At 38.8% G+C, this 23,353-nt stretch overlaps 1 pseudogene; it reads right to left on the bottom strand.

Moving 5' to 3' along the window:
- Positions 1–12,198: 12,198 nt before the first annotated feature.
- Positions 12,199–14,770, bottom strand: LOC103103600 (stomatin-like; annotated as a pseudogene).
- Positions 14,771–23,353: the final 8,583 nt, after the last annotated feature.

Raw genomic sequence — 23,353 nt, 5'->3', positions numbered from 1 at the left:
AACACGAAGCAGCCCAACAGGTAGAGGGCGTCAGTCCCGGCCAGGCTGAGGATGTAGACGGAGAAGGGGTTCCTCGGGAGCGGAAGCCCAGCAGCCACAGGACGATGGTGTTCCCCAGCAGCCCAACCAGGGCGATGACCAATTGGAGGCTCCTCGTGCAGGTGGCGAATCCATAAGATTCTCCAAATAGTCCAGGAATATCGCTCCGGTTTACTCTTCTCTCCATTGTTTTGTCACGAACGTATTCCCATTTCCCAGGTGTGGGAATCAAAGCCATAGTGGTTGGGCCCCGGCCCAGGAAGCCCTGCTCCACCTTGGGGACACAAAGACAAGGAAGCACATCAGAGACTTTCCCAGAGATTTGCTCCAGTCTCTAACTTTAAGAGTCCCACTTCCTCCCTTTTGGAGGCTGCTAGGTGGCACCACAGTGCACACGCAAAACCCTAGACTTAGAGTAACAAATGAGTTTAAATCTAGCCTCAGACACTTATGTTTGCCTCGCCTATTTTCCTGACCAAGTTGCAACCCATTCTTCATTTCCCTGCCTTCTCTTACTCTACACTGTAGAAGAGTATATGGGGGCATGGTTTCTTCTGCAGCCCGTGTAGACAGCCCTAAGGGTGGGCTTCATTAATTAATCCAAAGGATATAAACTCTAAATGAACATCCTAGTGCAAACATCAACAACATAAAAATACCTTTTGATCAAGGACACATGTAATACCCAGTGGAATTGCACGTGGGCTATGGGAAGGGTGAGGGTAGGAGAGGGAGGGATAGAATATGATTTTTGTAACCAAGGAATAATGTTCTAAATTGACTAAATAAAATTTTTTAAAAATCAGCTTTGGGCAAATAGAAGCTAAAGACTTTATGAGATATCAAAAACAATAAAGAAAAATCAAAGAAGAAAAAAAGAAGAAAATATGAAATATCTCATTGAAAAAACAAATGACCTGAAAATAGATCCAGAAGAGACAATTTAAGAATTGTCTAACTGAATGTCATGATCCTCCAAAAATCTTGGGCATCATTTTAAAAGAGATTTTTCAAGAAAACTTCCCTGATATTCTTGAACTAGAGGGTAAAATAGAAATGAAAAAATCCCCAGATAACATCCTTCATAAATCCCCAAATGACAACTCCCAGGAATGTTATGGCCAAGTTCAAGAGCTTCCAAATCAAGGAGAAAATACTGCAAACATCCAGAAAGAAACAATTCAAATATCATGGAGCCCCAGTGAGGATTACACAGGATATGGCAGCTTCTACATTGAATGACCTAGGGCTTGGCATATGATATTCAAGAAGGCAAGGGAACTTGGTTTACAACCAAGAATCACCTACCCATCAAAATTGATTATATTTTTTTCAGGGAAAGTATGGTCATTTAATAAAATAGAGCATTTCCAAGTATTCCTGAAGAATAACCAGATAACCAGAAAATTTGCTGTACTAATACAAAATTAAAGAGAAGCATGAAGGTAAATAAGAAAGAGAAATTTTTAAGAAATTAAATATAGTTCTTTTCTTTCTCCTCTGAGATATGAAAACATTCACCTGCAAAAAGTGGTATTCAGCCATTCACCATTTAGTAAGTAACTGCTATGTGCCAGGCATTGGTCTAAGTGTTTAGATACTTTTATATCTAATGCAAAAAATTCCTTAAGCAGAAAAAATATATTTCACCCTTTCATCTCTGAAACTATCCCTATTAAAAGGAATTTAAGTGAGGACTCTTTATATCTAGTTTTTCAACAAGATCCATATCTGATTTTAAAAAATAGCTCATAGTTAACATTTATATGACATTTACTATATGGAAAACACTTCACAATTATTATATGACTTACCACATTGGGTGGTAGGTTTATAGTTATATTTTAATCCCCATTTTACAGATGAAGAACACATAGGTCAAGTTATTTGCCCAGGTCCCAAAAACTGTTTGTGGTCAAAATTGAACTCAGGTCTTCCTAACTTCAAGTCTAGTGTTCTATCCATTGTACCACCTAACTGCCTCATCATCATACCATTTCTCACACATCTTTCTCTTCTATAAAAAAAGAAGAGAGTTAAACATCTCGGAAAATGCTTTGCTAAAATAGAGAGAAATTAATTCTACTGAATCCATGATATTTATTTAGAAATAAATACTTGGGAGTGACAGGATGACTATCTTCCAGTATTTAGAGAACTTTCAGAAAGAAAAGGGGATTACATTCATGCTACCTGGATCCGGTTGGGGAAATAGGGGAAAATGGGAGTAGCCTACCAAGATAGATGTGGAGATAAGGGTAGAGTTTTTAGAAAATGGAAACATCCCAAAGTAAATTGGGTACTTCAATAGGTCTCCCTTATTAGTGAACTTTTATCAGTCTACATTCACTTCATGCTATGTAAAGCTGGTAACAGGATGCTTGTTCAGGGACAGTTTGGAAGAGATGGACTTCTGGGCCCCTGACCTTTCTGAGATTAAATAATAGTCTAGTAATTCTCCATAATGGAAATACAATAAGGCTGGAAAAACTAGCCTTTGAAGAAGTCAAGATGGCTCTTTGGAATCACTGCTTCTTTTTCTTTTTTTTTTAATTTTAGAAATGCTTATTTTTTGTTACATTCTGAGTATATTTCCTTCCTTTTCATCCAAACACACTAGAGGAGGTAAATATTTGACACAGATTTGTGTGAAACCATACCATTCATACTTCCATCTGTCGGTTACTTCTCTAGAGGTGGAGAGCATCTTCCTTCATGGGTCCTTTGCAGCTAATTTAAATATCAATATAATTGAGAATACCTTAGGCATTCAGTTATCCTTTGAACAATGTTGCTGCCATGGCATGGCAGGGAGACTGACCTGGAGATGCTGCCCTTTTGTCTGGACCTGGGCCTGTCTGTAAGCACCTCTGACTTGAAATATAGACTAGAACAAGTGAATTCAAGAGCTTAGAAAAGTCTTGTGGTGGCTGGTATAGCAGAACTGTCCAATCAGAGTACAGAATTATTGAAGTACCCCATCAGGGGAATTATCTCAGTATTTCCCCATGACTTAGTTCATGTGCCTCTTCCTCTAATGTCTTGTGATCTGACCACTTCTAATCTATATGGTCACATTGGCTAATATTTTAAAGCCACAGGCCAGATTTTATACAACTCCAGGTCTAGGTAATGGCCAAGCTTTCTTCTTGAGAACCCTGTTTTATTTGAGATTCTGACTTAAAAGAGAAACTTGGTTTGGATGAGACAATGTTGTAGGAGAGCTTGATATTATTTGTTTCAGGAGGGTGCCCACTTAAAGAATTACCAGGCTTCAGTGAATCTTTAAAAATAGAGGAATTTATTGAGTGAATGGCCAGGAGGCAGGTGAAGGAGGAGAAGAGGTCCAGGATTTTTATTCCTTAAAGGAACAGAGATTAAGTGACCCAGAAAGGAAGATGAGGATATGACCATGTGAGATGCCTTGTTGTCTGGGATAGAAGTACAGGTATACATTGTTTATGACACATTAGGTCCTGATCACAAAGGAGGGTGGTTTGCATATTGTAATAAAGAGATAATCTGTGGAACTATTTCTGGTTGTAATAACTGGATACTCTGATTTACTAGAGAGATGCTACTAGGGGGAACCTGTGAGTACCTAGTTATAATGGAGATAGAAATATTTTTTCAGAGATAATGAGAGATAGTGAGATGCTGCTAGAGGGGGTACTCTGGGGTTGCCTATTGATTACTGTTGATGGCTAATTGATTAATATTTTTCCTACAACTCTTCCTATCTCACTCACTCCCTTTTCCACCCTCTCCCTCCTGGCTCCCTTCTCCTTCCCCCATTAGTCACCTTTCTATATAACTCAAAGGTGAACTGAGAGGTTTAGAGAAGATACTCTTGTTCTCTTTCTCAGGTAAGGAGGTTTATTGGGAAAGATAGGACAGGATGGGAATTGAGGTGAGAGGGATGAGGTTTTTCCCTAATCTACAAGGAAAGGTTATGAGGGGTTTTGGGAAATGTCAGTCTTGTCACAGCTGTGACACAGAGACAGTCAGAGAGATGGAGGACAACTGTTAAATCTTCTTTCTTCTTCCAATTAAACAAAGCCATAAACAAAAGTTAATTTCTTCTCAGACAAACTCCAGAAGCCCCCCCCCCAAGGGTCCTTCAGCTTAGGACAGATGAAGCCAATCTCCCTTGGTCAGGAACCCCAGAGAAGAAGTCTCTCCCTTGGTCAGTAACCCCAGAGAAAAAATCTTAGTTCCTCTCCTGGCCAGCTCCAACTGCCTTTCCTGGAAACATTCTATTTTTGGAATCTTCACCTTGATTGACAGATCAGCTTTGTTTCTTGCATGCTTGAAATTCTCTCTTCTTCCATGCCTCTTTGACAATATCTAGCTAAAACAAAAGGAAATGTATCTCAGAAAATTCTTTGTTTATGCAGTTGTCTCCAAGGCCAGCTTTCTTCTACAACCAGCATTCCTGGGGTTCAGGATTGAGGAATTCCTCACATACTCATTCTGACCTAGGATTCCTCTAGACACTTGGGGGCATATCTATGAGGAACATTTAAAAAAATAATGGAGGATGAAGGCTACCAGGTTCACATCTGGGGCTTTGAAAGGGGCATGAAGCAGTGAAGTCACAGCTTCCTGAGGAAGCTATCAAATTCCTAATTGGATAATCTCTTTCCATAAAAAAAATTCAACTATCATTTTGACCCAATATTCTAGTCTGTTAATATTCTGTCAAATATCAACATTGTTATGCATTTCATTAACTACCTTTACCATCTTTGAATGTCTCTAACTTAAATTCATTGATTAAAAAAAAAAGGAAGTTAGAATTCATAGGTTATGGAACAGGTTCTTGGGGCACTGCCTCCAAAAAGACATGTTAATAACTCCACCTTAATTCAGTCTGGTTTTCCCATCAATTCTAAAAATGATTATTATTCTTGCCTCTGGATTACATTGTCCCATAGGATTTTTGCTTTCTTTGCTGCAAGTTATCTAAAACCACAGAATCCCAGTCTTATTTAATTCTGAATGAATGAAATAAATGTGGAGTAGCATTTCATTTAGACAGTCTATTCTCAGAGTTATCAGAGGTCAACAGAGCCCAAACAGGGCATTACTGGAGTGACTGATTTGGAGAATGCTGTTATGTTCTTTGGTCTGTGGTGGAGAATGGGTTCTCTGTAGGAGCTTCTGGTTAGAATGATTACCAGAAAGGTTGTTATCAAGAAATACACTAAAGAGACTTTTGTTATAAAAATAAAAATTTATTGAAATATATAAGAATAAAAAAGGGTTTCTAACTCTAAAGGATTTACAAACCCAGCAGTGCTATGACTGGATCAAAGGGCAGACAGTCTTTTAGCACCCTTTGGGCATAGTTCCAAATTGCCCTCCAGAATGGTTGGATCAATTCACAATCCCACCAGCAATGCATTAATGTCCCAACTTTGCCACATCCCTTCCATCATTCATTACTTCCCTTTCTGTCATGTTAGCCAATCTGCTAGGTGTGAGGTGATACCTCAGAGTAATTTTGATTTGAATTTCTCTCTGATTATCAGAGATTTAGAACCCTTCTTCATGTGCTTATTAATAGCTTTGATTTCTTTGACTGAAAATTGCCTATTCATGTCCTTTAGTCATTTATCAATTGGAGAATGGCTTGATTTTTTGTACAATTGGTTTAGCTCTTTATAAATTTGAGTAATTAGACCTTTGTCAGAGGTTTTGTTATGAATATTGTTTCCCAATTGGTTGCTACCCTTCTAATTTTGGTTGCATTGGTTTTGTTTGTACAAAAACTTTTTAATTTGATGTAATCAAAATTATTGATTTTACATTTTGTGATTTTTTCTAGCACTTGCTTGGTTTTAAAGTCTTTCCTTTCCCAAAGATCTGACAAGTATACTATTCTGTGTTCACCTAATTTGCTTATAGTTTCCTTCTTTATATTTAGGTCATTCACCCATTCTGAGTTTTTCTTGGTGTAGAGTGTGAGGTGTTGATCCAAACCTAATCTCTCCCATACTGTCTTCTAATTTTCCCAGAAGTTTTTATCAAATAGTGAATTTGGTCCCCAAAGCTGGGATCTTTGGGCTTGTCATAGACTTTCTTGCTGAGGTCACTCACCCCAAGTCTATTCCACTGGTCCTCCTCTTTGTCTCTTAGCCAGTACCAAATTATATTGATCACCACTGCTTTATAGTATAGTTTGAGATCTGGGACTACAAGTCCTCCTTCCTTCACATTTTTTTTCCATGATTTTCCTGTTTATCCTTGATCTTTTCCAAATGAACTTTGTTATGGTTTTTTTTTCCAATTCAGTAAAAAAGGTTTTTGGTAGTTCAATGGGTATGTCACTGAATAAGTAAACTAATTTCGTTAGGATTGTCATTTTTATTGTTAGCTTGTGGAATGTTAGCATGAGGAATCAATGTTTTTTCCAGTTGTTTAAATCTAGTTTTAATTGTGTGGAGAGTGTTTTGTAGTTGTGTTCATATAGTTCCTGTGTTTGTCTCGGCAGATAGATTCCTAAGTATTTTATATTGTCTAGGGTGATTTTAAATGGAATTTCTCTTTCTAATTCTTGCTGCTGAGATGTGTTGGAGATATATAGAAATGCTGATGACTCATGTGGGTTTATTTTGAATCCTGCAACTTTGCTAAAGTTGTTGATTATTTCCACTAGCTTTTTAGTTGATTCTCTAGGACTCTTTAAGTAGACCATCATATCATCTGCAAAGAGTGATAGCTTGGTCTCCTCATTGCCTATTTTAATACCTTCAATTTCGTTTTCTTCTCTAATTGCTACTGCTAGTGTTTCTAGTACAATGTTAAATAATAACAGTGATAATGCGCATCTTTGTTTCACTACTGATCTTATTGGGAAGGCTTCTAGTTTATCCCCATTGCAGATGATGTTTGCTGATGGTTTTAGATATATACTGTTTATTATTTAGGAAAGGCCCTTCTATTCCTATGCTTTCTAGTGTTTTCAATAGGTATGGGTGTTGTATTTTGTCAAAGGCTTTTTCTGCATCTGTTGAGATTATCATGTGATTTTTGTCAGTTTGCTTGTTGATATGGTCAATTATGTGGATGGTTTTCCTAATATTGAACCATCCTTGCATTATTGGTATGCATTCCACCTGATCATAGTGAATAACTCTCATGATCACTTGCTGGAGTCTTTTTGCTAGTATCCTATTTAAGATTTTTGGATCTATAGTCATTAAGGAGATCAGTCTGTAGTTTTCTTTCTCCATTTTTGACCTGCCTGGCTTTGGAATCAGTACCATATTTGTGTTGTTAAAGAAATTCAGTAGAACTCCTTCTTTGCTTATTCTGTCAAATAGTTTGTATAATATTAGGATTAGTTGTTCTTTGAATGTTTGATAGAATTCATTTGTGAATCCATCTGGACCTGGGGATTTTTTCTTAGGGAGTTCTTTGATGGCTTGTTCAATTTCTTTTTCTGATATGGGGTTGTTTAGGTAATCTATTTCTTCCTCTGTTAGTCTAGGCAATTTATATTTTTGTAAATATTCATCCATATCACCTAGATTGCTATATTTGTTGCCATATAATTGGGCATAATAGTTTTGAATGATTGCCTTAATTTCCTCTTCATTAGACGTGAGGTCTCCCTCTTCATCTTGGATACTGTCAGTTTGGTTTTCTTCTTTCCTTTTTTTAATTAGATTGACCAGTACTTTGTCTATTTAATTCATTTTTTCCCAAAGTACCAGGGTCTAGTCTTATTTATTAAATCCATAGTTCTTTGGCTTTCAATTTTATTAATTTCTCCTTTGATTTTTAGAATCTCTAATTTAGTCTTCATCTGAGGACTTTTAATTTGTTCACTTTCTAGTTTTTAAATTTGCATACCCAATTCATTGACCTCTGCCTTCTCTAATTTGTTAATATATGAAATCAAGGATATAAATTTCACCCCGAGTATTGCTTTGGCTGCATCCCAAAGGTTTTGAAAGAATGTCTCATAATTGTCATTTTCTTCAATGAAATCGTTTCTATGATTTGTTCTTTAACTAATCTATTTTGGAGAATTGTATTGGTTAATTTCCAGTTAATTTTTGATTTGCCTCTCCATGTTCCCTTACTAATTATTATTTTCATTGTATTGTGATCTGAGAAGGTTGCATTTATTATTTCTGCTCTATTGCACTTGTTTGCCATGTTTTTATGCCCTCATACATGGCCAATTTTTGTGACTGTACCATGTGCTGCTGAAAAGAAGGTGTATTCTTTTTTGTCCCTATTTATTTTTCTCCACATGTTTAATAACTCTAATTTTTCTAAGATTTCATTCACTTCTCTTACCTCTTTCTTATTTATTTTTTGGTTTAATTTATCTAGTTTGGATAAAGGGAGGTTCAGATCTCCCACTAGTATAGTTTTTCTATCTGTTTCATCCTTGAACTCCTCTAGTTTCTCCTTTAGAAATTTGGATGCTATGCCATTTGGTGCATACATATTGAGTACAGATATTTCCTTGTTGTCTATACTGCCTTTTATCAGGATGTAATTACCTTCTCTATCTCTTTTAACTAGATTTATTTTTACTTTGGCTTTGTCAGATATCATGATTGTGACTCCTGCCTTCTTTTTATCAGTTGATGCCCAATAGATATGGTTCCTTCCTCTTACTTTGACCCTATGTGTATCTACCTTCCTCATATGTGTGTTTCATGTAGACAGCATATGGTAGGGTTTGGGATTCTAATCCACTCTGCTATTTGCTTGCATTTTATGGATGATTTCATTCCATTCACATTCAGAGTTATGATTACCAGCTGTGTATTTCCCAGCATTTTGATTTCTACTCCTAGTTCTGCCTTTTCTACTTTCACTATCTCCTTCCTCATCAATGTTTTGTTTTTTAATCAGTTCCCCTAATTCCCACCCTTATTTTACTTCCCTTTCTACCCCCTTCCCCTCTTATTCCCTTGTATTTCTTTCCTCCCCATCAGTCTGTTTTTTACCCTTCTACTTTCCTATACCGCACAAATCAATTCTCTGCCCTAATGGATTGGCTTGTTCTTCCATCTTTGGGTCAATTTCAATGCACATGTGAGTTGAGTATGTCCTATTTTCCAACCTCTTTATCCTTCCAGTGTATTGATGTTCTCCCCCCTCCCACCATGAGCTTCTTTGTGACATATAAATTTACCCCCTTCAGTTGAGTCCCAACCTTTTGCTGAAGTGTTTTCTTGGACATGGGACTTAGGTACAAGAGAAAATTCCTCTGTAGTTCTTGGAGAAGTTTGCCTCCCTGATACATTCATGATTCTAAGGCTTATTTAAGCTCTCAGGAACTTAGTTTTTCTGATATTAATATGATTCCCTTCTTATTTTGTGAGGTTCCTGTATATAACATAAATCTCCAAGTAGTATCCTGGTGCCTAAAGAATTTTTGGGATGAGTGTGTGTGTGTGTGTGTGTGTGTGTGTGTGTGTGTGTGTAAACAACATTTGTGGTAGTAAATCCTTTTTATGTAGTAACTACATTTTGCTCAAATCAGCGAAGGGAGAATAGTTTTTGGCACTTTTCCATTCTCCCTCCTTAGAAGAGTGGCTAGGTCATTAAAGAAGGATAAGAATACTCAATTAATATCTTCTATTTCTTTTTTTTTAAACCCTGACCTTCCATCTTGGAGTCAATATTGTGTATTGGCTCCAAGGCGGAAGAGTGGTAAGGGCTAGGCAATGGGGGTCAAGTGACTTGCCCAGGGTCACACAGCTGGGAAGTGTCTGAGGCCAGATTTGAACCTAGGACCTCCAGTCTCTAGGCCTGGTTCTCAATCCACTGAGCTACCCAGCTGCCCCCTAATAGCTGCTATTTCTAAAGGAACATTTGCTAATTCTCTCTGAGTCGGTGGTCATTATGCCTAGGCAATCACTTTTTCTAAAAACAACTGAAGCATAATGCTGAACTGAACTGAGTTGACTTAAACTAGATCGTTTTTCTTTGTGCAATAATCCATCATTTGATTTGGAAAACTTAGGAGTTTTTTGTTTGTTTGTTTTGGAAGAGGAAGATGGTATCAGACAAAACTTTGATTTTATTACTTTAAATATTTGCATTGATATCTTTTGTTTTTACTTTTTCTTAATTTCTGAATACTTCCTTCTTCCCTGTCACACCTTAAGATTGCCTCATTAAGGAAGATGAATGCAAAGATACTCTCAGTAGGCTGATTCTTGATGAAACAAGTTATGTTAAAAGGAAAAAAAAGAGAAATATTCCGTGTTCTTTCACCTTTTTGTTAAAAAAAAAAAAGGTAAGTTCTAGAAAGCTGCCTCTTGCTTTGGAATTTGCAGGCAGTGGGGGTTGCAAGACAGAGTTCTGTAGAATGCTGAAAAGGGTTTTGTTGAGCAAACAGTCTTTCCTGAGTGCTCTGACCCACTGGACCTTGTTGAAGGAGGAAGTTTTTTCTCTGGCGCTCTTGGCATTTTCCTGTGCCAGTTTGGGAATACCAATATCAGCATTCAGTGACCGTGTGGCTGTGATCTGAGAGATACTACCAACTGAGAAAGAAGCAGAGATCTTTCTTTCCTGGTCTCTGTCAACCTGACCATGTGGAGACAGACTCTTGGTCCAAGTTGGGCCAGAAGTCATTTTGGCCCCAGCATCCACCTTGAAGGCCACATGTAAGATAATTGATTAGGACATTTAGAAGTAGGTTAGATCAGATAGTTTGGGGATTTTAAGATAGGATAAGGAGGACAAGAAGATTTCGAGTTTACTCAAGGTATGAAGAAAGGCCGTGAGACCTAGAGGGAAGTGATACAAAGCTTAGTTCCCCTTGGTAGAGTTTAGGGAGCCCCTACTGTGAAACCCTCATTACTATCCTTTCTTTCTTTAAACATTAACATCATAAATAAGCTTTGTTTTTTGCAATCTGTATCTAAGGAGTTTTTTGCCAGAGTTCAACTAGATACAACTCTCTTCAGTTCAAATGCAGTCCAATTGCTTGAACAACGGGAATTTGGATACAGTCTATCGTCCACCCTTTCAGTTTCCCATACAGTTTATCCTTTTCCCTTACAGTTCCTGTTACAAATGGCCAACCTGCAATCCCTGGAATATTCTTACCCCAGGAAGTTAATGCTGGAAATTAACACAGGTGGATATCTGGCCTCTTCCTTTTGGGATGAATCAAAAGCATCCTCCTAGCTCCTGTTGTCAGATTAGCAAAGGAGTGGTAAAGAAGAGTGGTGTCGCTCCCACAATGCTCTGGTATTATTGCCACCCCCTTCAGCCCTTGTCAGCAGTTAGGTGTGCCCTATTATTACAGCCACTGTTCATACTGATCATTTCAGTGAGATCCCGTGTTTGTGGAGTTTTATACATTGAACAAGTATTTCAGGGTGTCAAAGAGCAGACATAGCCTATGGCTTCCTATTCTTTTTTTCTTTTTTCAGTAATGAGTGTGTATGGGGTGGAGCCAAGATGAAGGAGTAAACCAGAGCAGTTCCATGTCACCATGAGAATTCTCTCTGACCAAGATTTTTTTTTGAGAGGCACACAGTATTTATTAAGGCTCCCTTGGGAGAATCCTCAGTCTTCAGCGTCCAGTCCAATCCCTAATAAACTATCCCACCCCAAGTTATTGTTCTATGATATCTCTAACACAGACAAGGGAAGGCAGCCTGGGGTTTAGATTTAAGGCAACCAGGGAAAATGGTAAACTAATCAGCAGTCAATATAGTTTCCTTGATGAAAGTAAGGGGTGAGGGAAGGAGTAAGGAAAGTTGTTAAGACAGTTCAATTCTAAGGAATTGAATGACAGAAGCAATTTAAAAAACTCTTTAAATTAAAAAATATATCTATAAATTTTGTGTTCTAGATTTAAAAAACCCACAAATAAAAAACAAAAACCAAGCAAACAAACAAGCAACAACTTTAACTGCAAAGGGAAAAAATGAGACCAATCAGTCAGGGGAATTAATGACTATGTCTAACCTTGAGAACTAGAGCAGCAGGAGGATTTGTGTAGGAAGAAGCCTCCACCCTAGGACATTTCCAGGTCAGTCCTCAGCCTCAGAGGACACGTGAAGCAGACAGACCACTACCTATTTTATCAGTGAAAAAAATATTAGATAATATTAATTTTCTCAATGTGAAATGCATTCTGGGGAAAAAATGAGGAGCCAACAAACAGATTTTTCTAATTTTTTACTTCTAATTTTTAGAGGTTATTCCCTGGACTCTCCTCCTTTAGTTCTTAAATCTAAAAGAGGGGGCAATGAACATTTAGATAGGATGCTCCCACCCACAGAAACCTCAGTATATGCTTGTAATAGGTAAGGGGTATTGCTCTCCAGTACTCACAAACTAAGGACACTTCCCAGTGGTTTTTAAAAGACAACCATGTTAAGTTCTGAAGGTGCAGAAAGAGCTCTACAAAAGTTGGCTTATAGAAAGACTCATTTAAAAATCAGAAATACAAAACTATTTTAAACTTGATGCTTGAAGAAGACAAGTCTGAGATAATAAAGCACTTCTGGGAAGGCTTTGCAGCTCCTTTGTAAGTAAGCCAACACATTGCTCATTCACTAAAGATTCTCAGATCAATTTTTAAAAATAAAATTTTCTTTTTGCAAAGGATAGAAACGATGGCAAATCCATAAAAGGTCTTACGAGGTTTGGAAAAGTTAGCTTAATCTTTGTGAATGGCAGAAATGGGGTTCTGATGTTATCTCTGTGGCTACCAGTCTGCAGTCACAGCAACAAGAGGCCCGTGACGTCTTTTAGGGAAGCAGAACATCACCAGCTCTAGAATCAAGGGCAGGGGCTCAAAACTCTAGCCTTGCCTCATAAGGCAGAGGTAAGAGGTCTCTTTCCACAAAGAGAACTGAGTTCAAAACACGGTTTGGGTTCATAAGGAATGGGGGGAGGGCTGGGAACCAGATCATTGAAAAATCACCCCTTGAATAGAGATCCCCTGTAAGGTAACTAGCGTAGGGTTGGGACTAGAATCTTCTTTCATTTCAGGCAGCAACTTCCAGAGAGCAGAAGGAACCCTTGCTCGGGTGCCAAGAGATCGAGGACCCAAGTGGTTTTGTATCTGCTCACGGTGGGGCCTCGGGTGAATCTTCTCTCCTTTCTAAGCCTCATGTATGGAGTGAAGAGCTTGTACTGGATGGCAGACTTGGAACTAGGAGGCATCTTAAAGATCATTTTCTGATCGCTAAAGGTCTCTTCCAGAGCTACCATTTCATGTTCTGATACTCTGTGTCTTCATTATGTGCTGATATCACTTTCTAGGCTGAACTTATTAATGTTGATGGGGGCACCTAGAAAATCAAAACCCGCCTTTCCCCTGGGCTGCTGAGATGAGCAATGGACTGACTCAACCAAAGGAGGTATTTAAGCTCCAACAGGATTATCAAAAAGCATAGAATGTTTAAAATAGCATAAATCAATCAGTTGTCTGGTCTCTTTCCAAAGTCACAAAAGTGAATGAGTCATTGGCTCATTCACTAGATCTAAGCACATCACACTCAGCATGTCAAGAGAGGAAGGGGAAGATGGAAGGGGTGAAGCTCCCTCACCCCACTCACTCTCTGTGGGTTAAAGGTCGGTTTTGTTCCCCAGCTCTGCTTAACTTCTGGACAGCTTAGCTCTGCCTAGTCCTAGTGCTTTGCCCTCATGATGCCCTGAAGCATGTCGATGGGCAGTGGCAAGACAATGGTTGAGTTTTTCTCCACGGCAATGGTTGTCAGTGTCTGCAGATAGCGGAGCTGGAGAGCAACAGGGGACTCGGTGATGACTATTGATGCTTCTTTGAGGGCCCAAGAAGCATTCATCTCTCCTTCTGCTGCAATGACCTTGGTTCAGGCCTTCCGGGAAGCCTCAGCCTCTGCAGCCATCGCTCTCTGCAGCTGCACCGGTAACTTCACACCCTTGATCTCCACGCGTTCCACCTTTATCCCCCAGTCATCAGTGGCATCATCCAGAGTGGCCTGCATGTTATGGGCAATCTCCTCCTGGTCAGAGAGGATCTGAGAGAGATTTTTGGTGCCTAGGACATTCCTCAGGGTGATCTGTGCCAGGAGGCCAGTGGTTTGTGCCAGGAAGTGGGTGGCTGAGTCATCATTGGTGATGTTAGCCACTGCCAGGGTGGCATTCTGGACATGATAATAGACCACTCCATTCACAGAGTCTTTGGTGAGAACCTCTTGAGGAGGAATATCAAATGAAATAGTCCTCATGTCCACTTTGATAAAGCTGTTAATACAGGGCAGGATGAAGAAGAGCCCTGGTCCTTTGGCGCCTCCCTGTAAAATTCGGCCCAATCTGAAGATGATGGCTCTCTCATATTCCTTGATGATCTTTATGCACATCCAGACTGAGATGGGAAAGGTAATAAGTGTGAAGATGAAGGATGCAATCACGAGAATCCATCCTCAAATGCCAAGGCCCTTATTGGGGACATCATTAAAGGAGTATGGGAGCCGTTGGGCTTTTTGGTCGGTGGCTACAGGGTGCTTGTCAGACATGGTCCTGCTGGGTGGTGACTAGTTCCCGCTGCTGCAACTGCAAATAATCATCAAAGTCTCTGACCAAGATTAAAATCTTTGTCACCACAAAACAAAAACAACAGTGAAAGAACCAACAAGAAGACAAAGTGAAACAACTATCAAGAAAAGAAAAACCAAAAAAGTAGGCAGAGAACATCTGGGGCACTGGGGTGAGATGAGAGCAGAGTCAGTAAGAGGCTGTAGCAAGGAGGAAAGAGCAAGCCAAGAGCAAGCCACACCCCACACCCTACATCTGCATTCATGGGTTCAGAACTTAAGTCCAAGTCAAAATGCAGATCCTGAAATCCTTCTGGGCAACATAGTGATACAAGTCAACCCACACCCCTTGAACTTTCAAACCTGTGGAGAAGTCCAGAGTACCAGCCCAGGGAAGTCTGGACTTAAGTGGGCTGATTCATATGGGCCAAGAGTGAAGCCAGGAGTCCCAGTCTGGGCTTGGGATGAAGACATAGTTCACACTTTGGGGTAAGGACACAGTTCACAAACCCTCTACCCCCATCTTTTTGCTCAAAACTAAGGGCAGAGATCCAGAAAAGGGCAACCAAAGGTGTGCTTGATTGGATCAAGTGAGACAAAAAAAAATTGAGCCTAAGCCCTAGGGCTAGAATTTGATCAGTCCCTGACCTGATCAAGTTCAGAGTGAGATCAAAAGCTTATGCCCAGGCCTGAGGCGAATCCTTAAGCCATCAGCATCCTCAAGGGTCAATTGAATCAGCACTCAAGGGGGCTCTCAGAGCTCTCTGCCCTCAGACCATCGCATCATCCTCCAAGAACTGAAACTGGTAAAAACTCAGGAAATAAGCTGAAAATAACATCAAGGAAGGATTGACATTTAAGAGGTTACTCCAACTTCCCAGAAAACAGACCCTACCCCATAATTAGGTGGGAAAAAAGAATAAACAATTAAAAAAACACCTACATCTAAAGAATTTTTGTAGAGACAAAGAGCAAGGTACAGACACAGAAAGGGACAGTAAAAGCAGAGGAAACACACACCAAGTCCAAAAGAAAAATATGGATTGAACACAGATTCTGGAAGAGTTCAAAAATGACTTCAAAAATCAATTAAAAGAGGCAGAGAAAAGTGAGGAAGAGAAATGAAAGTAATGCAAGAGGAAAGTGATGCAAGAATAAATGAGTCAATTAAAAAAGGAGAACCAAAAACTGACAGAGGAAAATCATACCTTAAAAATCAGAATTGACCTTCTAGAAACTAATTATTTCATGAGAAATCAAGAAACAATAAAGCAGAATCAAAGTAATGAAAAAAATAGAGGAAAACTTGAAATGTCTTATTGAAAAAACAACTAACCTAGAAAATAGATCTAGGAGAGACAATTTGAGAATTATTGAACTACTTGAAAGTCAAGATCAGGAAAAAAACTTTGGACATCATATTACAAGAAATTGTCAAAGATAACTTTGCCCAGACCTTCTCAAAAAATAAAATAAAATTGAAATTGAAAGAAATCACAGATCACCTACAGAAAGAAATCCTCAAATGACAACTTCCAGGAATATAATAGCTAAATTCAAGAACCACCAAGCCAAGGAGAAAATGCTTCATGGAGTCAGAAAGAAACCATTCAAATACCATGGAATTACAGTCAAGATCACACAGGACCTAGAGGCTTCTACAGTAAAGGATCAAAAGGCATGGAATATGTTATTCATATAGACAAGGCACAAGATTTGAGTTTATAACCCAGAGTCATCTATCCAGAAAAACTGAGTATATTCTTCCAGGGAGATAATAGACATTCAATGAGATAAAAGATTTCTAAGCATTCCTGAGGAATAAGCCAGACCTAAACAAAAAATTGGAAGTAACGAGAGTTTATGGCCTGATTGAAGATGAGACTCAGACACAGATCATAGCACTATCAGCCATCCAGACTCTAAATTTTAGCCCTGCTCACAATCCTCATGTTCTTGCTCTTTGATCTTCCCTATGTATGCAGGGACTTGGTTAAGTAATAGATATTTCTGACTGAATATATAAATATATATTCATGCTCACTCTGCTCCTGGTCTGTGTGAACAGTAGTGCCAATTCCCTCACATATTTACTTTTTAATAGCCTCAGGCAGCAGAGAGGGAAGGACTTCCCTTAGGGTGATTCTGCAAAGAGCTCTGGGGGTATGATCCTTTCTGACCTCTCTAGTCTTCTCATTTTCTCAATGATCCAGTGACATTGGCCTCCTTACTGTTCTTCACTCAAGACACTAGATGAATTTGCACTGACTTTCTTCAATACTGGGAAAACTCTTTATACTTTTATTTCCTCCTGGCATCTGTAAAACTGGACTTGAACTCTGGACTTCAACCCCCACAAGCCTTTGCTCCACTTCCCCTGAATGCCCTCTAATCTCACTGAATTCCCACCTGGGATGAGAACAAAATTTTATTTAAAGGGTCTTCCCCATAGGCGGGGGCTCTTTTGGACTTCCATTTTGGAGCAGATGTGGCTCTTTCCATAATGTAGGTGAGGTCTTGTCTAGGCCTCTGGCCTAGGCACATATTTTTTCTTATTCTGTATTTTCTTTAATCTTTAACCTTTAATAAACCTCTAAAATATATAATACTCCTTGCAGAGAGAAATTAATTTCTACCTGCCTCAGTCCCCTAAATTTTAACTGTTACACATCCATAACTTCTTTATTATTTCAGAAAAATTCCTACATTCTTCAAGATGCCCTTTCTAGTCACCCTTAATGTTAGCAACTTCCCTTTGAACACACAATCCTCAATTTTCATGGGAGTAGCGGTCCTAGTGTTAAATTTATGGTTGGATTAAATATATTTAATTGGTCACCAGGGATTTAATTACTAAATATCAAAAATGAATTATTAAAATCAGTCCTTACATTCACTCTCTCCACTTGTAAAAGTTAAATTAGTCTCTACTGATAAAAATATTATATTTTATGAGGTTTATTAAATATTATTAGAAATCAAGGAATAAAGAAAATACAAAATAAGAAAAACACATGCCTAGGGCTGATTAGCCCATTCACAATTCATTTACTACATCTTGCATGCTGAGTAGAGAGATTCGTGTGCATAGAAGCAGAAGAAGAGAGAGAGGCAGAGAGCCCTTTAAATACTAAATTGTGTTCTCACACTCAGGTGAGGACTCAGGTGAGATTATAAGGAATTCTGGGAAGTATTAAGGACTTATAGGGATTGAAATCTCCATTTTACACACTCCAAATATCTCTCTTCACTCCAAGTGTCTGTCTTCACTCCAAATGAGTCTGTGTGTCTCTGTTTCTACTTTTAAAGACCTTTTTTCTCTTGTGTCACTCCCCCTAAATTTTTATGTCTACCAATCCAGTCGACACTCCACTCCAGGACTGCCCACTCTTTCACACATGAGTCACAGACCTCACACTCAATGTATGAAATGAGCGTTTATATCTTTTTGTGGTTAAAATCCACAAAATGGGTAGATCTCCATACTTAACTAAGTACTATGCTTACATTTTTGGAGATTAAAATTTTGAAATAGACAGGGGATTACAATTTAATCTTCACAATAAAGGAAGAGCCAAGTGCCTTCATTGTTAAAATCAGGGAAGAGTCATATCCAATTTTCATATTAGAACATGCACAAAAATAAAAAAAAAACACCCCACAAATATTGATACACTGAACCTATGGGAACTAGGGGTTTAGGTTTTTATGACCATGAAACAGTAACCTTTCACTAGAGATTGCTGAAATATACTTTTCTACATATAATTCTTAATAGCACAGCATTAATTCTGATAATATGTACCTTGCTTAGCAGTAACTATGAAATAGCCCTTAAAATGGAACACACAAAATAAAATTGATAACATGCAAAGCAATTATTACACTAGTGATTCCCTAGAATCCTTTGTGACTTTTGTTCCAATGTCTCAACAATTAGAAAAACCCATTGATTTCAGATAATATAAATTTTTTTCATAATACGTGAAATCTACAGTGCCATAAAGACTGTATAGCAAAAAAACTAAAATGTTTTTAACCTGAAACTTAACTTCCATTGAGTTAGATGGTGTGAAAGTGTCATACTGTATACTAACTGCTATAAACCTCTCTAGATTTTGACCATCTTTTGAAAATCAAGGGAGAGGTTTCTGGGACATTATTCATTGTTGTTAGAAGAGACTGAGTGAGACTGGCCAAATCTTGACATTATTTTAGAGCCCAAAGGACTTGCTGTTTGCTTTAGGGGTATAATTGCAACAGAAAAATTGAGTTTTAAAGGTGAACAATGAAAATATTCAATAAATGCATGATGAGATCTTTACTCTGTAACAATAGTATGAAAAGACTAATAAAGCACCTAGTAGGAAACCAACTGCTCCAGAAACTTTTGTGCATAATTCTCATTTTTTTTTCTCATGGCATCCTTGATGTTCCCCTAATTCACACCCATGTACCCAGTTATGTGAGAAGATACTAAATAAAGTTCTTGCTCTCTGTATATCTCTTTGGATATGGAACAGAATAAAAATATTTCAAGATGAAGACAGATACATTCACTGAGTGTGGGAAGCCATCATACCCCCTCTGTCTGACAGAGTTGCAGTCTAGGGAAATGGAGACTGCAAAGCAGCCCCCAGAAAATAAGGCACCCACAGAATTCCCTCTATATGACTTCTCTCTCTAACTTCCCTTACTAATAGAATTGTTATGATTATTGTTCTCTCCCCAATACAGGAGAAATAATATGACAGCAAATACTTATAGGACTAACACATATATGTCCCACTTTAGTCCCCTTAGAATAGCCCCAAAAAGTTTACATTCACAGAATTAAAACCCAAAGATCACTACCCATTACCCCCTCCTTTCTTTCTCTTAGCAGAGGTACATTCAGAGGCCCCACACCTACTGTAGGCCAAGCATGACAGATACATCAATCATTCTCTCTGAAACACAAGTTACAGACACACTTTGCTCACTCATTATATTTACCATAACCAGGCAACTTTGCCAGGTGCTTGAATCAAACACAAGAAAAATGCAGCTTGGAAATTGAAGAACACTCCAATTCTGGTCTGCTCTCTCAAGTTACCCCCTAACCCCGTACCTAGCTACAAAATGTTTTGTTACCATCTCCTAAGTAATTGTGAGTGATTGTAAAAGCTGATGAAAAGCAACAATGATTCTCCTAGCTGGTCATCCCATAGGTCAGCAGGAACTAACTTCCAGATTACCCTGCTTATGTCATTCATCTATTTCTGTTATAGCAACAATGTTTCATTGACTATCTCCTTAGGCTTCATGTATGTTGTTAGGTTCTATGGAAACATGCATGTTGAGAAATGATTGTGTTCCAGAAAAGCATGTACTCACTAAAGCTATAAAATAAACAAACTCCCTTGCTATGGCAGAACTCTGTACGATGCCTAAACACAGGATTGAGCAAACAGTGTCTCTCACCACTTATTTGACTGACCACCACACCTAGACAGAGGACCCTGAACCTTGAGAAACTACAGGCTTGACTCTCTAACACTGGGAAATTAGCAAAATAAGGAAGAAATTAGGAGTATTCCAATCATCTCATGAAACTTTCAGATTCATCCAAGTTCACCCACAGTCTGTATTTAATGACTTTAAAACATCACAAATAAATTACTGTGCCTTGTTTATACCTAGTTTGGGGAAGACTAAGAAAATATACTGCAAGAAACAGAGAACTTACAGCTTTCTGGCCAAAAGAAATATAAATGAAGAGGTCACAAGGCATCAAAGAAAGAGCCATGAGCAGTGTCAGGAGTTTGATGGAAAGATAATTTTTCTTTCTCAAGGGATGCTGGGAGCCATCAGACCACGATGCCTTGACAGAGTCACGCACAGTAGCTGGGGAGATCACAGAGTGGTCCTTGGCAAGATGTGACTGCCCACTCTATCCCTCTTGCATGACTTCTTTCATCAATTCCCCTTACCTATGAATTGAAATGATTATTATTCCCCCTAGTCTCAAAAGAAATAATGCAAGAGCAAAACACCTATACTCTAATTCTCCAAAACATCACCAAAAGATCAGATGCTCAAACCCAATCCCAAAAGACTATCATGGGTTAACTTTTATTTAGGTGCATAATTCCCAGTGAAACTGCAGCTACAGGCCAAGCCCAGAACTTTCTCATGAAGCCAGCACACAAATCAATCCTAGAGGCCCGTACAATACGTGCAGGTACAGTACAGGTACGCTAAGCTTCAATATGCCTCAGTGACTCAATTACACAAATCAGTATCTCCCTATACGCCACCAGTCTAAATTTGAATTGTGTTCCCAGTCCTCTCAGTCCCTGTTGTATGATTGTTGAATTGTCTTCTAAGAACTGCTGATTAATTATTCCATTTTATTAAAAGCAAGACGTAATTTTCCTTGATTGTTTGTAAATTCAAAACTTCTCACAGGGTAATGAGAAAATTAAGCCATCTGTGATGAAATAATTTATCTTGTTTGTAACCTTTATTCTGTCTTAAATCACAATACAAAATATAGAATGTTAATCAAGTGATTTGTTAAAAGTTAATGTATCACTTTTCCAATTATCTTTCTTTGATTTTGTGTATCTGCATGCCAAGAATATGGATATAAAAATAAATCCCAAGCCTGGGAATGTTGGAGCAGCTGTCAGATGCAAAGCAATCCCATGGCTGTTATGATTAAGCTGTCTTCCGTTTGTTATTTTAGTTGACTGATCTTTCGCCACCAGTCGGGATACCCTGGAGTCTCGGGCAAGGGTGGACTTTGCCTGTGACAAAGGGATATTTTCCAGTGAACTGAGGGTTCTGACTGGCCAGTGATACTAGCTCAGGAAATGACAGGGTGTGTATTCACCTATTTATAATATTTGATCTGGCCCCAAATCTGACAAGAGATTTATGCAGACAGTTCTGGGCCAGAGGTCTGTGGATTTTGTTCAAGTAATTCACTGTAGGGAGACTTTTCCTCTAAAAGGTAGATCTACTCCTGTGTTCTGTTGGAGGATCAGAGGGAAGTGGAGAGTTTGTTGAAGTGTTTTTTCCTTCTAGTTTTGTGGAAGATTCAACCAAAATCCCTCTGGTTTGAAAGTTCTGTTTTCCAAGAGATATTTGGTTGATGGGAATAGATAGGTATCATAATGACATTTGAGATCTTAAAAAAATTCTAAGCTGAATTTAATTCTTAGGCATTTTGTCACGCAGTAATTTCTCCTGTTTCCTTTTCTCAGTATATATGTCACATCTGTTTGAGACTAGTTGAATCCATTTGTAGTGTCCAAGGACAACACTTTGAAGTCAGATTCACAAGGTCCTCTAGACTAGAAGAAGATTCTAGGGACTTGGGAAGCCTTGACATCATTGTCTGGTGTTTAGATGAGCCATAAACTCCATTAGGACTCAGGAAAAGTCATAGCAGAATCATACATCTCAGGACATAAGGGTATGTCAGATCTCAATGTTTCAGGAGAATGGAAGTCAAAAGGATATAGAAGCTCTGGAGAGAGGCAACTGACGTGGAAGGAAGTGAACTACTTTTCTCAGTTTTTCTCTAAATCATCATAGTGAGAGGATTTCCAGAAGAGAAGGGTCCCTAGACCATATTAATGTGCCTTTTACTTAAAATTAAAATACAGCTGGATCCTCAAGCATATTGAGGAAGTAGAGTGGACGTACTGTGAGAATGAGGGAAGAGTTTTGGGTTAGAGGTGATTTTGAGTCCCTGGGTTCAAATTCTGCAGACACTGAGAAAAGGATCAAGTGTATGAAGGGGGCTGAAATAAGTCTTATCCCTATCTCTCTATTCCTCAATAGAACTCTCTTTTTATACAGACTAGTCTGCCTGGTTAGCCTCCAACTTACCAAGTCTTTTGGAGCAAATTTCATTAGGTATCTGGCACTCTCAATAAGGTTCTAAAATTGGGAGGCGGAGACACAAAATTCTGAAGTAACAGGGAGCAGAGGTCAGATCTGTCAGCATCTAGAATCTAGGCATATCTGGGCCAGACAGATAGAATCCTATTTTCTATCTTTGTGATCCAGGTAAATCATTGACCTTCTCTGTTTTCTCATCCAGAAAGTTAAGGATCTAGACTGCATCATACTTAAAGAGTCTTTCCTTTCTAAATCCTTTGATTGAAAGCATAGGTTGAGGTTAAGGAATGGAGACCGGTGTGGGATTATTGCAAGGACAATATAGGATATCATGAAATCAGGGGTCAAGACATGAGGATCTGGGACCCCCACTGTCAGGGATTGTCATTGGTAAACTGGACCCCAGGATAAGGGTCTCACCTCTATTAACATATTACAAAATACAAACATTTTTGGACACAAGGGAGAGGCACCCTGAGGAGAGGCCAGCATCAATTGTACAATGAGATATAGCTGAGTCTGTGGTTGGCGGAAGGTAGTTGGGAGAGCTGAGAAGTTAGAAGAATGATAAGCCTGGCTGCTTTACCAGGGTATACAGGCATATCCTAGACCTGGCCTATCTTCTGGTCCCCAAGCCTCACTCTTTGCCTCTCCCCAGAAAATTCGGACAAGCCAGAAGGTTCTTCTCAGTACAAAGGGATCAGCAGGGGACTGCTGTTATTAACCACCTACAATATCTGCCTCCAGATTTCAGATCTGTGAATGTCCTGATGGCTTTAGTTGACTTTAAATCTTTATTTAGTGCCTTTGCCCTGGAATCCTTAGTGAGGGAGCCCACTAAAAGGATCCATTCACTAACCCTCAACTCATCCAAAAACCGACAGTGTCTAATTCTAATAGCTCAC

The sequence above is a fragment of the Monodelphis domestica genome, chromosome 6 (assembly GCF_027887165.1).
Source record: "Monodelphis domestica isolate mMonDom1 chromosome 6, mMonDom1.pri, whole genome shotgun sequence".
Classification (NCBI taxonomy): domain Eukaryota; kingdom Metazoa; phylum Chordata; class Mammalia; order Didelphimorphia; family Didelphidae; genus Monodelphis; species Monodelphis domestica.
The sequence above is the reverse complement of the archived record's forward strand: the minus strand, read 5'-3'. Positions and strand labels throughout refer to the sequence as shown.